This window comes from Elaeis guineensis, chromosome 6 (assembly GCF_000442705.2).
Source record: "Elaeis guineensis isolate ETL-2024a chromosome 6, EG11, whole genome shotgun sequence".
Classification (NCBI taxonomy): domain Eukaryota; kingdom Viridiplantae; phylum Streptophyta; class Magnoliopsida; order Arecales; family Arecaceae; genus Elaeis; species Elaeis guineensis.
Genome location: NC_025998.2, coordinates 79076994 through 79092767, shown reverse-complemented (window position 1 = coordinate 79092767; position 15774 = coordinate 79076994).

Sequence of the window (15774 nt, the reverse complement as noted above, 5' to 3'; positions counted from 1 at the left end):
CCATCTTGACACATGCACCGACAAGTCAAGTAATTGACTACATCCAGCAGCCTTCCATCACTGAATTAGAAATTCAGATAGTCCAGTGCCTAAGTGCAGTGAGTTGCTTGCAAGTCACTATGACGGTCTCAGGTCGGAGGGATATTTATACCCATATCCCATCAGAGCAAATCTTGACAGTAGAAATAGCTCCAGAATCGGTCACGTTCAGTGTAGATGTACACTTACATCTCACCTGTATGCCATACCAGTGTCTCCACACTCTTTGGTTAAGAGGATAACCAACCCATATGGCACACAACGACCTATGCTTGATAAACATTGCTGTCCTTGGTAACAACGTATCATTTGGTCACGAACAGGTTTAAGGACTAAATGACAAATCCTCCTTTGTCGAGTCTAAATAGTCCTAAGGACTTCACCACAACACAAGAGTTCATTAGAAGATGAAATAATTTATGATGAAAAATATCAAAATAACTTTTATTTATTTATAATTCATATACTAATACAAAAGAAGCACAACAGGCTGACGATTGACTTTGGGATACTATTCCCAACACCAGCTCCATAAGGAGTCGGTGAATGTTGTGGGAAGGTCTTCTTCTGATCGTCGACCCTTTAAGAAAGGAAAGAAGAATAAGAAGAAGAAGAATAAGAAGGTGCAGCCGCATGCTGGGACGTCAGCACAGGGTCAGACCAAGAAGCGCATGCCCGACCAGAGTCAAGTGGAATGCTTCTTTTGCAAGAAGCAGGGGCACTGAAAGAGGAACTGTCCTCTATATATTACCTCTCTGGACCCGAACAGGCTGAAGAAGAAGCAAGGTAATTATATGATAACACCTTGCAACTTTTCCATTTGTGATACTACTGCCTGAGAATTGGATATCAGAAGCCCTTATCATATCTGTAATTTGATGCAGGGTCTGCAGGTCAGTAGGAGATTTGATGAAGGTGAGAGGTTCCTGAACGTTGGAAATGGAAGCAAAGTTCCAGTTCTAGCTTTAGGAATCATGAACCTTGTAATCAATTCTCATAATGTAATTCTGAGTGAATGTCACTATTGTCTAAGTTTTTTATTAAATATTATTTATATAGACCTTTTGGTCATGTACAATTATGAATTTTTAATAAAAGAAAATATTTGCAATATCATTTTGAATGGTGTTATAATATTTGTTGGACAACTAAATAATAAAATTTACTTACTATCACAGCCTGTTAATGTGGTTCAAACCTTCGATAAACATCCTAGAATGAAAAATATGTCAGAAGTCTATCTTTGGCACTGTAGGCTAGGTCATATCAATAAGAACAGGATAAACAGGTTGGCTCAAGAAGGAATTCTTAAAGTTGGTGATTGTGAATCACTTCCAACCTGTGAGTCCTGTCTTCTTGGGAAGATGACCAAGTCACCTTTTACTGGAAAAGATGAGCGAGCCAGTGAACTCTTGGGTCTGGTACATTTTGATGTATGTGGACCCATGAGCTCAAGTGCAAAAGGTGGATATTTCTACTTCATAACCTCCACAGACGACCTATCGAGGTATGGGTATGTCTACTTAATGAAGCATAAGTCGGAGTCATTTGAAATGTTCAAACTATTTCGAAATGAGGTAGAAAAATAAACTGGGAAGCGTATTAAAACTCTTCGATCTGATCGAGGAGGTGAATACATTTTCAATGAGTTTCTGATATATCTTGAGGAGAATGGAATTCTCTCTCAGTGGATTCCTCCTAGAACACCACAACATAATGGTGTGTCTGAAAGGAGGAATCAGACCTTGTTGGACATGATTCGATCCATGATGGGGTTTACTGATTTGTCGATCTCCCTCTGGGGATATGCGCTCGAATCGACTTGTTACCTTCTAAATAGGGTTCCGAGTAAGTCTGTGACCAAAATGCCATATGAGATATGGATAGGACGTACGTCAGTACTCTCGCATCTTAGGGTTTGGGGGTGTCCGACTTATGTTAAATGTTTAATTTCGGACAAGCTTGGACCTAGGTCTGACAAGTATTATTTCATAGGGTACCCAAAAGAGACCAAAGGGTATTATTTCTACCTAGCTGATGAGTAAAAGGTGTTTGTCAGCTTTAAGACAATCTTTTTGGAAAAGGAGTTCCTTGGTGAAGGGACTATTGCCTTTAAGGTCGAACTCGAGGAAGTTCGACAGGTGGAAAAACCGACACAAGTTACTGAACCTGAATCGGATTTGGTTAGATCAGATCCGGAGCCCATTGTTCCTGCACCCTTAAGGCAGTCTGGTAGAGTACCACGTCAACTGGACAGATACTATGGTTTCTTGGTCTGGGATGGCGATCCTGTCGAACTTGATGAAAACGATGAGGATCCGATCACTTACATAGATGCAATGTAGAGATCTGACTCTGAGAAATGGCTAGAGGCCATGAAATCCGAAATGGAGTCCATGAAGGTCAACGATGTGTGGACATTGGTTGACCCACCCGAAGGAGTAAAACCCATAGGGTGTAAGTGGATCTTCAAGAGGAAGAGGGGCGCAGACAGAAAGGTGGAGATCTATAAAGCCCATCTGGTTGCCAAGTGATATCGTCAACATTATGGTATAGACTATGACGAGATATTTTTTTTTGTGGCAATGCTCAAATCCATTCGGATTATGCTTGCGATAGCTACCCATCTGGACTATGAAATCTGATAGATGGATGTGAAGACAGCTTTCCTAAACAGAGAGCTGGACAAAGAGGTGTATATGATACAACCTGAAGGGTTCACATCCACAGATGAGTCTAAGGTGTGCAGGCTATAGAGGTCCATTTATGGACTTAAGCAGGCTTCCCGGAGTTGAAACATACGTTTTGATTGGATGATCAAGATGTATGGCTTCGTTAAGAATGGAGAAGAGCCCTGCATTTATAAATGGGCTAATGATCCAGTAGTGATATTTCTTGTATTGTATGTGGATGACATTCTCTTAATCGGGAATGATGTCCCTGCATTACAAGGAATAAAGATTTGGCTATCATCACAGTTCTCCATGAAGGATCTGGGAGAAGCTTCCTACATCCTAGGGATGAGGATCTATAGGGATAGATCTAAAAAGTTGCTTGGCTTATCCTAGTCTATGTACATTGATACTATACTGAAGAGGTTCAGCATGAAGAATTCAAAGAAAGGCTATCTACCGATAGGCCATGGAATTTCTCTCTCGAAAAGAGATTGTCTGACAACACCTCAAGAGAGAGAGCGTATGGGTAGAATTTCATATGCTTCGGCAGTGGGATCTATCATGTATGCCATGACATGTACATGACCAGATGTGGTATACTCACTAGGGGTAGTGAGTAGATACCAATCTGATCCAGGGGAGAATCACTGGTAGGTTGTTAAAACTATCCTGAAGTATTTAAGAAATACTAAGGACCAGTGGCTTGTTTATGGTGAATCAGACTTGAGACTTACGGGGTTTACAGACTCTAGTTTTCAGTCTGATCACGATGGCAGCAAGTGTGTCGGGATTTATTTTTACCCTTAATGGTGGGGCTGTCCGCTGGAAGAGTTCCAAGCAGCATACTGTGGCAGATTCAGTTTGCGAGGCAGAGTATGTCACTGCATCAGATGCTGCTAAAGAAGCGGTGTGGCTGAGGAAATTCATCACCAAGCTCGGAGTAGCACCCTCCCTTGTTGGTCCAGTTCTGCTCTACTGTGATAGCTCTGGAGCCATTGCTCAAGCGAAGGAACCGAAGGCACACCAGTGGATGAAGCATATTCTGCGCCGCTACCATCTCATCCAAAAAATCATGGATAGAGGTGACGTCGACCTTTAAAAGATCGACAGAAAAGAGAACCTGACCGACCCATTCACTAAAGCCATTACGGTGAAGGAGTTCGACGACTTCAAGTCAAAGATGGGTATTAGATACTGCACCGATTGGCTTTAGGCCAAGTGGAAGATTGTTGGGAATAGTATCCCAAAGCCAATCGTCAGCCTGTTGATGATTGTACTCTTTCTTGTATTAGTATATAAATTATAAATTAATAAAAGTTATTTTGATATTTTTCATCATAAATTATTTCATCTTGTAATGAACTCCTGTGTTGTGGTGAAGTCCTTAGGACTATTTAGACTCGACAAAGGAGGATTTGTCGTTTAGTCCTTAAACCTATTCGCGACCAAATGATACGTTGTTACCAAGGACAACAACATTTATCAAGCATAGGTCATTGTGTGCCATATAGGTTGGTTGTCCTCTTAACCAAGAAGTGTGGAGACACTGGTATGGCATACAGGTGAGATGTAAAGGTACATCTGGACTAAATGTGACCGACTCCGAAGTTTTTTCTACTATCAAGATTTGCTCCGATGGGATATGGGTATAACTATCGCTCCGACCTGAGACCGCCACGGTGACTTGCAAGCAACTCACTGCACTTAGGCACTGGACTACCTAAATTTCTAATTTAGTGATGGAAGGCTGCTGGGTGTAGTTAAGTACTTGACTTGTCGGTGCATGTTTCAATTTAGCAAATCCTTGGTCAGGGTAGTCCTAGTGAGGAGTCACAGGACTGTTGGTGTTGAGCATGATTCGGATGATCTAATCAGGGTTGACAGTTTAACCCTGAGTCATCCTATACACAGGGGTCAAAAAGGATGAATTATACAATAACCATATTCGTGTAGGTTCTGGATGTTGCGATTGCGACTATTCGACCTATCCGGATGTCGGGTACCATTGCTAGATGGTCATTTCGATTAGTACAGAAATTGATTCCTGTGCTACCGGCTTAGGTTCAAGCCTGTGGGGTCATACACATTAGAGGTTCCTATCTGATCTGATGGCTGGTGAAATGTTCCTCACAGAAAATGGGGTTCATGGTGATGATCCCAAGACCTATGATGAGGTGATATCAGATATCAACTTCGAGAAATGGTTAGAGGCAATGAGATCAGAAATTGACTCGATGCACTCAAACCAAGTCTGGATCTTGGTAGATTCACCTGAAGGTATTGTACCTATTGGGTGTAAATGGATCTTCAAGAGAAAGATAGGTGCAGATGGAAATGTGAAGACATTCAAGGCTAGGCTCGTAGCGAAAGGTTATAGTCAGCACGAAGGCATTGACAATCAGGATACCTTCTCGCCCGTAGCCATGCTAAAATTCATCCACACATTGCTTGCTGTTGCAGCCTATTTCGATGATGAAATATGACAGATGGACGTGAAAACGGCGTTCTTAAATGGATATCTTGAGGAAGATATCTACATAGAACAGTCGCTTGGTTTCACATCCAGTGATGATGATCACAAGGTCTGCAAACTGCAAAGATCTATTTATGGACTTAAGCAAGCATCTCGGAGTTGGAATACTCATTTCAATGATGTAATCAAAATGTTCGGTTTCATCAAGAACAAGGAGGAACCATGTGTGCTCAAAAAGGTCAGTGGGAGCGCAGTTATCTTCCTCGTATTGTACGTGGATGACATCCTCCTAAATGGGAATGACATTTCCATGTTGACCTCAGTCAAAGTATGGTTGTCTAAGGAGTTCTCTATGAAAGATCTAGGAGAGGCATCCTTTATACTGGGTATTAAGGTCTATAGAGATAGAACAAATAGGATGCTGGGACTTTCACAGAAGATGTACATAGAGGAGGTGCTAAAAAGGTTTAGCATGGATAACTCCAAAAGAGGTTTATTGCCTTTTAGACATGGCATTCATCTCTCCAAGAAGATGTGCCCTAGCACACCTGAGGAGATTGAACAAATGAGCAACATCCCTTATGCTTTGGCAATAGGGAGCCTCATGTATGCCATGCTATGTACACGACCTGATATAGCCCATGCTGTGAGTGTCACAAGTAGATATCAGTCGAATCCAGGCAAAGAGCACTAGACTTTTGTGAAATATATCCTTAAGTACTTGAGAAGGACAAAGGATATGTTTCTAGTTTTTGGGAATGGAGAACTCCAGATTTAGGGATTTACAGACTCAGACTTTATGTCTGATATAGATGATCGAAAGTCGCCATCTGGGAGTCTGTTCATTTGCAATGGTGGTGCAATTAGCTGGAAGAGTTCCAGGCAAACGGTAATTGCAGATTCTACCATGGAGGCAGAGTATATTGCCGCATCAGAAGCTATAAAGGAGGCATTCTGGTACAAAAAATTTGCCATAGAGCTTGGAGTGATGTCATCGAATGCCATACCTCTTTACTGCGACAATAATGGTGCCATAGCCCTAGCTAAGGAGCCAAGGTCTCACCATAAGTCCAAGCACATCGAGCGGTGATTCCATCTGATCCGTGATTACCTCGAAAAGGGTTATGTCGAGGTCAAGAGAGTCGACTCCACAGACAATGTAGCAGACCCGCTGACTAAGTCATTGGGCCAATAGAAAATCGAAGCCCACCTTGAGAAGATGGAACTTAGATATGTAGCCAATTGGTATTTGGTCAAGTGGGAGTTTATTAGATGTGTGCCCTAGATGTCAGATCGGCTGACACATTCTTGTACAGAATTAAGGGCAAATTTATAATTTTGACTATAAATGAATAAAAAGGTTATTCTTCTATTACATTATGTACATTGTGTCTGTGATACATCCTTTGAGTTAGTGGGAATGTAAATTTATATTTTCAAGAGTTAAAAATTTAAGGCATGAATTTACATAACTAACTCATAAACTGCTCCTGACTATAGAATCATCACGAGAATGGTGATCGATCTGAAAGGTTGATGTATGATCGCTTTCTTAGGATAGATGAGTCTTGAGTCTACGGTGTGGAGACATCGAAGCGAGAGTATAGGTATTCGTTGAGAACGAGAGTACTGAGCGTGACCACCTCGAGCAGTCATAAGGAAGTCTACCTTCTCGTCGATGACTAGCTCGATGCTGTAGTTGTGTGTCTAGTTCTTTGACCTGAGGTGCATCGACGGTTCACCTTGAGTATGTTATAGTTTGACTACACCATAACTCGGTCTCCTAGCCATTCGGAACCCTGAGGTGTATGTTGGCTGTAGCATATCTATTGTAGGAATCAGATCGCACCAAGATGGGATCTATCAACCTCAATAAATGAGAGGAGTAGTCCTATGATGATCGAAAGATCGAGTCTTTAAGCCCATGGCCATGGTAGAGTGAAATAATGAAAAGAGTTTTCCATTGGGTTTCACATCGGACTCAGATCGATCGATTGATTCATATGACTGATGTTGGGTTTGATGAGTTCACCTTAACCCTAATTCAGTCAGGACTCATGATAGAGGAACTCAATCACACAGGTAGCTGCATCAAGAGATTCATCTTCAGTTCTGATGGATTGCCACCATATACTGCTAGGTGTCACTGGTTGATTTTGGGAGCAATTAGAATGATTTTGATGATCAATCATTCTAATTGTCTGAATCAGAAGAGTTCTAGTCCATCGAAAGGAGTTTCGATGATGTCGATGATGAGATCATGACATGTCTCATTACCATATAGAACTGAACCTAACTAGGTCACACAAACAAGGGTTAGGGTCTGGATGTCATCAATTGGGCTACCCCAATTGATTTGGATAAGATCCAATTAGGTTCAAAGAAATCATGCTAGCACTCGATTGAGCCTAACTTTCTCCTCGTGTAATCTTTTCTGTCTCTACTGAGCCAAATATGATCTGGCTCATCCAGAGAATCTTGGAAAGGTTTATCTCAGTCTAATTGAAGCTTGTCCAGCTCAGAAAAAGTTTTTCTTAATTTATGAGATGAATTTATTACAACACCTGCTAATTTCTAGCACCTGCCAATTTCATTTTAGGACATCTATCAAAAGTTGACATATGGGTCTTAAACTGAAGAGGATTCATTGGAGGATTTTTATGGAGTGTCCACATGTCCAAACCACTTCAAATTGGGTGCCATAATCAGATTATGGTGTGAGCTCAATTGGATTTAAGTGGGCGCCCCAAATGGATAAGAACTAAAGAGTCCTGATAAACTTGGACTCTTTGGCGCCACCTTATTTGTGCCTATCCAATGTTGGTGCCAACATAGGAGAGAGCATGGATATTCTTATTTTATGTGATCAAATGACATCACTCCATCAATCAAAATTTTTCCAGAATTTATTGAAATTTTTTGACTGATCGAATGATGTGGCACTGCGCAGCATACAGAATCTATATAAACCCTGCTGCACCTAGGGTTTCGAGAAAGAACTTGTTTTATGCAAAAAACCCATTAGCTGCCACCCCCTCCCCTCTTCTCTATATCCTCCCTGCTCTCCTGTCTCCCCTCTTCATGTCCAAGAAGTTGGACATTCATCTGGCAAAGGTACAAGGCGTGGTGATGCCTGGAATAAAAGGCTGCAGGACATCTTCGACAGGCTGTTGCTCCAACTTGAGAAGGAGTTCTGAAGTACTTCCAAATCAGATATTGATCTAATTTTTGGAGTGTGGAATTGCAAGGAGAAGATATTTCATATCCTACCCGAGTGGATACTGGTAGAGGCCAGGCACTTGCGTGGCTACATCAGAACCTCAGGCAGTGCTGCGATCATCTACAGGGTAATTAGATTACCCTTGAGGTATGTCTATATTTCTCATACTTTTAGATTTAATTTTAGATTTTAAATATCAGATAATAAAATTAGATCTAATAAATATTAGATCTAAAATAGCGTATAATAAAAAATTTTAATTTATTCCATCCCAGATTTGATGAAATCTGAAAGATCCTACACATGAAAATGACAGTTTTTCCTTCAAGTGGTATCAAAGCCAGGTTGTTGGCTCTATTTCAGATCTATTTTAGATCTAATTTTAATTTTAATTTATTTGATATTAAATAATTTTAGATGTCATATCAAATATGATAGGATTTAAATTTAAAATATTTAAAATTAAATTTAAGAAGATCTAACATGCATGAGATGCATAACTAGACTAGGATTAATTGAATCCATGAATAGTCTCAAGTTTTATATTTTAATGAGATTAAAATATGAATTAAATATAATTTATTTTTTATTTTTTTGATATTATAATTATTATAATCATATCAAAAAATAGATAATAAAATTTTAATTATTTCATAAAATTGATCTGTTGCATGCCTAGACTAGTTGTAGAATTATTCTAGTAACTTGTCCAGAATAGTTTTTATTTTAAATAGTTCAATTTAAATTTTATTTTTTAGATATTACATGTAATGTATCAAATCTGAAAGCATGTTAATTAGATTAATTTTTGATACATGAGATGTATGCAAAGCATGTATTAGTTAGATCTTAAATTGTATATGTGATATGTTAATTTAGATCTAACTAGTTTTGTAGTTAAATTTATATTTCTGATTAAGGTGTTCCTCATGGCCGTTCAGTCATAAGAATAAAGTAGGGTTTTAAGACCCTCTCTTCCCATTCAAAGGGGTGTTCATATGACGTGTAGGGGTGCCATGCGTTCATCCTTAATCAAAAGTCAAAACTTATTTTTCTGCAAAACCCTAGATCCTAAAACCCTAGAATTTATTTTACATGCTTTGTTTATGAACCCAAACTTAATTAATGTATTGAGCTTATGAAATTAAGTTAGGTCTAAAATTAAAAATTTTAGATCTAAGACATTTTCATAAGATTGGGTTCGGGTTTGGGTAGCTTAATTAGGTCTAGCGGTTGATCAAATCGAATCAAGAGTAGGTTAGGTGGGATTATGAAAGCTAATAATTGACCAGTCTAATAGGATTAAGTCTGGATCAAGGTCGAATCATATTTAGATGTGACTCGATCAAGTTAAGACCTAATTTGGCTCAGTGGTTAGAGCCTGGATTGTAGACTAACTCAATTAGTTCTGGTTCAACAATTTGATGTCTAAGATAAGTTGGGCAGATGCAACCGACTGGTTTTTAATTGAGAGCTACTCAACTCGAATGCGTTCTTGTCGAGTTAATGGCATATCCCTCCCACCGGTCTCACTTACCTGGCCATATGTGTCGACCCAATTCTGATTTGAGGTGGCTAACAATTCGAGCTGACCCATGCCACTAGGTTAGTCATAATTGTTATGACTATGTCAAGTCAAGTTTAAAGAGACCTAAATCAAATCTCCTTAAGAAAATATTAAGTCTAGGTCTTCCACCATTGTGGATGTACAGGTCCTTCCCGGGGTTGATTATTCTCGGCTGGTTACAATGGCTCAGTTGCACCGGAAAGATGCAACCATGTCCATTAGGCATTGGATGCTACGGATTAGAGGATGGGTTGGGCTCAATATTCTGGATACGGTGAGGGACCCAATCAGAAATTTAGTTCGTGCAAATGGTGGGTTTGGCTTAACTAAGGATTGGAGCAATATCCCAGATATGGTGAGCTTCATGAATTAGAGACCAAGTTTTGGGTGCACCATGATTAGAGAATCATTGGACAAGAGTTGCCCACTCATCGGTTGACCCATCACCAATAACTGTTAGGTGAGGTGATGAGCCAGTCGGTGAGACTGCACCACCCACTAGAAATCACTAATCACAGAGATTTTTACATCTCTACCAAGGGAATGTAGGGATCTGAAAAAATAGTGGGAGCTTAATTTGTTTAAAAATAAAAATTCCAAACAAATTGGTTGAGTCTAATTACAAAATCTAACTAGAAACTTTTGACTCTCTATAGGAAACATGTCTGCCTCAAACCCCCTGACCAAAATTCTAGACACTCATAGACTGACTGGACCAAATTTTAAGGACTGGTTGAGGAATTACAGAATTATTCAGGGTTTCAAAAAATTGACTCATGTCTTGGATCAGGACCCACCTGCCATGCCAGCATGTCCGACTGCTGAACAGAGAGCGTCTCTAGAAAAGTGGATGGATGATGATAACAAAGCCAGGTACTACATGTTGGGTGCAATGTCTGATGATTTGCAGCACCAACATGAAAATATTTTGACTACCCATCAAATGTTGGCTCACCTATAAGAGTTGTTTGGTGAACAGAGTCGCGCGACCAAGTATCAAGTCTATCAAAGACTTTTTAAGGCCAAGATGCATGATGGGCAGTCAGTCCAAGATCATTGTTTGACAATGATCAAGGATCTTGAGGAGCTTGAGAAGCTCGGTATCATCTTAGACAAGGATTTTCAGATTGATGTGATCCTTCAGTCCTTGTCCGATGCATATGGTCAGTTTATCATGAATTTCCATATGCATAAGATGCAATGTACCTTGGCCGAGTTAATGAATATGTTGGTTATGGCTGAGCTTTCAATGAAAGGTTCAAAAGGCTCAGTTCTTACTGTGGAGCGGACTTCTTCCAAGGGAAAGTCTTTTGGAAAGAAAAAGAAGTCCGTGAAGAAGCAGAAGGTGGATGGCAAGAACAAGAAGACAAGACCGAAGAAGAAGGCTTTTGAAAAGGGAAAGTGTTTCCACTATCAGTCAGAAGGCCATTGGAAATGAAACTGTCCACAGTACCTGACCACCCTGAAGAACAAGAAGGATGGTCCTTCTGGAGGTATGCTCATTATCGAATCTAATCTTACAGTTTCTTCTGCATCCAGTTGGATGCAATACTCTAGTTCTAGTGCTCATTTGTGCATTTCTATGCAGGATCTTGAGGAGAGCAGGAGGCTGAGGAATGGAGAGATGATCCTACGTGTCGGAAATGGAGCAAGAGTTGCTACTGTGGCCGTAGGAACCTACCCTCTGCGATTACCGTTAGGATTAGATTTAATTTTAAGAGACTGTTATTATGTGTCTGCAGCAAGCAGAAATTTGATTTCTGTTTCATGTTTAGCACAAGAAGGCTATGTGATTAGCTTTCATAAGGACCATTGTAACATATTTTATGAAAATAATGAAGTTGCAAATAGTTTTGTTATTAATGGACTCTATCAGTTACATGTTGATGTATCTATTTTTAATATTGAGCAAAATGTGAATGTCATAAGAATTAAAAGGCCTAGAGATAGTCTAAATGATAAGTATCTTTGGCACCTAAGGCTAGGTCATATAGCGGAAGACAGGATTAACAAATTGGAGAAATCTGGGCTACTGAGTCCGTTGACTTCCGAGTCATATCCAGTTTGTGAATCATACTTTCAAGGCAAAATGACCAAGCTCCCTTTTGTGGGACATGGGGAAAGGGCCACAGACCTACTTGCCCTAGTACATACGGATGTGTGCGGCCCATTTAATGTGTCGACTAGAGGCAACTTTGTCTACTTCATTACCTTTACCGATGATATGTCTAGGTACGGGTATGTGTTTCTTATGAAACACAAGTCTGAAGCCTTTGAAAGGTTCAAAGAATTCAGACATGAGGTAGAAAAATAAACAGAAAAGTCCATTAAGGTTCTTCGATCAGATCGAGGAGGTGAATACCTTAGTTGAGAATTCTTAGACTATCCTAAGGACAATGGTATAGTTTCTCAATGGACTCCACCTGGAATGCCTCAACTCAATGGGGTTTCAGAACGGAGAAATCGGACCCTATTAGATATGGTCCGTTCCATGATGAGCTTCACAAACCTCCCAAAATTTTTTTGGGGATATTGTCTTATGACAGCAATTTATGTATTGAATAGGGTTCCCTCTAAAACTGTTCCTACCACATCGTATGAGATATGGCATGGTAAGAAGCCAAGTTTGAATCATCTCAGAATTTGGGGTTGTCCGGCTCATGTCAAGAGACAGCAGACGGACAAGTTAAAGTTCAGATATTTTAGAGCTCGGGTCATAGGATATCCTAAAGAGTCATTAGGATATTATTTTTTTATATTGTGGAAGACCATAATGTGATTGTGAGTCGAAATACTATTTTTCTTGAAAAATAGTTTATTCAAGATGGTGGCATCTGAAGAATAATTAAGCTCAAGGAGAATGTCTCCCAAGAGCAACGAGCTAAAGAACCTTAGGAACCTAATCAATCAGAACCAGTCCTAACACAACCTCTTCCACCTTGTAGATCAACTAAGATTTTCCATCCTCCTGAAAGGTACTTAGGTACCATATAAGAGGATGTAGAGGAAATGTTCCTCACGGGAAATGGGGTTCATGGTGATGATCCCAAGACCTATGATGAGGAGATATCAAATATCGACTCTGAGAAATGGTTAGAGGCAATGAGATCAGAATTTGACTCAATGCACTCAAACCAAGTCTGGACCTTGGTAGATCCACCTAAAGGTATTGTACCTATTGGGTGTAAATGGATTTTCAAGAGAAAGATAGGTGCAGATGGGAATGTGGAGACATTCAAGGCCAGGCTCGTAGCGAAAGGTTATAGTCAGCGCAAAGGCATTGACTATCAGGATACCTTCTCGCCCGTAGCCATGCTAAAATCCATCCGCACATTGCTTGCTATTGCATCCTATTTCGATTATGAAATATGGCAGATGGACTTGAAAATGGTGTTCTTAAATGGATATCTTAAGAAAGATATCTATATGGAACAGCTGCTTGGTTTCACATCCAGTGATGATGATCACAAAGTCTGCAAACTGCAAAGGTCCATTTATGAACTTAAGCAAGCATCTCGGAGTTGGAATACTCGTTTCAATGATGTGATCAAAATATTTGGTTTCATCAAGAATGAGGAGGAACCATGTGTGTTCAAAAAGGTCAATGGGAGCGTAGTTGTCTTCCTCGTATTGTATGTGGATGACATCCTCCTAATTGGAAATGACATTCCCATGTTGACCTCAGTCAAAGTATGGTTGTCTAAGGAGTTCTCTATGAAAGATCTAGGAGAGGCATCCTTTATACTAGGTATTAAGGTCTATAGAGATAGACCAAATAGGATGCTGGGACTTTCACAGAAGATGTACATAGAGGAGGTGCTAAAAAGGTTTAGCATGGATAACTCCAAAAGAGGTTTATTGCCTTTTAGACATGGCATTCATCTCTCCAAAAAGATGTGCCCTAGCACACCTGAGGAGATTGAATGCATGAGCAAGATCCCTTATGCTTCGACAATAGGGAGCCTCATGTATGCCATGCTATGTACATGACCTGATATAGCCCATGTTGTGAGTGTCACAAGCAAATATCAGTCGAATCCAGGCGAAGAGCACTGGACTTCTGTGAAATGTATCCTTAAGTACTTGAGAAGGACTAAGGATATGTTTCTAGTCTTTGGGAATGGAGAACTCCAGATTCAGGGATCTACAGACTCAGACTTTATGTCTGATATAGATGATCGAAAGTCGACATCTGGGAGTCTGTTCATTTGCAATGGTGGTGTAATTAGCTGGAAGAGTTTCAAGCAAACGGTAATTGCAAATTCCACCATGGAAGCAGAGTATATTGCTGCATCGGAAGTTGCAAAGGAGGCATTCTGGTACAAGAAGTTTGCCGCAGAGCTTGGAGTGATGTCATCGGATGCCATCCCTCTTTACTGCGATAATAATGGTGCCATAGCCCTAGCTAAGGAGCTAAGGTCTCACCAGAAGTCCAAGTACATCGAGCGGCGATTCCGTCTGATCTGTGATTACCTCGAAAAGGGTTATGTCGAGGTCAAGAGAGTCGACTCCACAGACAATATGGCAGACCCACTGACTAAGCCATTAGGCCAACAGAAGATCGAAGCCCATCTTGAGAAAATGGGACTTAGATATGTAGCCAATTGGTATTAGGTCAAGTGGGAGTTTGTTAGATGTGCGCCCTAGATGCCAGATCAGCTGACACATTCCAGTGCAGAACTAAGGGCAAATTTATAATTTTGACTATAAATGAATAAAAGGGTTATTCTTCTATCACATTGTGTACATTGTGTCTGTGATACATCCTTTGAGTTAGTGAGAATGTAAATTCATATTTTCAAGAGTTGAAAATTTAAGGTATGAATTTACATAACTAACTCATAAACTGCTCCTGACCATAGGATCATCACGAGGATGGTGATCGATCTGAAAGATTGGTGTATGATCACTTCCTTAGGATAGATGATTCTTGAGTCTACGATGTAGAGATACCGAAGTGAGAGTTTAGGTATTCGTTGAGAATGAGAGTACTGAGCATGACCACCTCGAGCAGTCATAAGAAAGTCTACCTTCTCATCGATGACTAGCTGGATGCTGCAGTTGTGTGTCTAGTTCTTTGACCTGAGGTGCATCGATGGTTCACCTTAAGTGTGTTATAGTTTGACTACACCATTACTCGATCTCCTAGTCATTCGGAACCCTGAGGTGTATATTGGCTGTAGCATATCCATTGTAGGAACCAGATCGCACCAAGATGGGATCTATCAACCTCGATAGATGAGAGGAGTAGTCCTATGATGATCGAAAGATCGAGTCCTTAAGCCCATGGCCATGGCAGAGTAAAATAATGGAACAAGGTTTTCCATTGGGTTTCACATCGAACTCGGATCGATCGATTGATTCATATGACTAATGTTGGGTTTGACGAGTTCACCTTAACCCTAATTCAGTCAGGACTCATGATAGAGAAACTCAATCACATAGGTAGCTGCACCAAGAGATTCATCTTCAATTCTGATGGGTTGCCACCATATACTGCTAGGTGTCACTGATAGATTTTGGGAGCAATTAGAATGATTTTGAGATCAATCATTCTAATTGTCTGAATCAGAAGAGTTCTGGTCCATCGAAAGGAGTTTCGATGATGTCGATGATGAGATCACGACATGTCTCATTACCATACAGAATTGAACCTAACTAGATCACACAAATAAGGATTAGGGTCTGAATGTCATCAATTGGGCTACCCCAATTGATTTGGATAAGATTCAATTAGGTTCAAGAAAATCATGCAAGCACTCAATTGAGCCTAACTTTCTCCTCGTGTAATCTTTTCTAT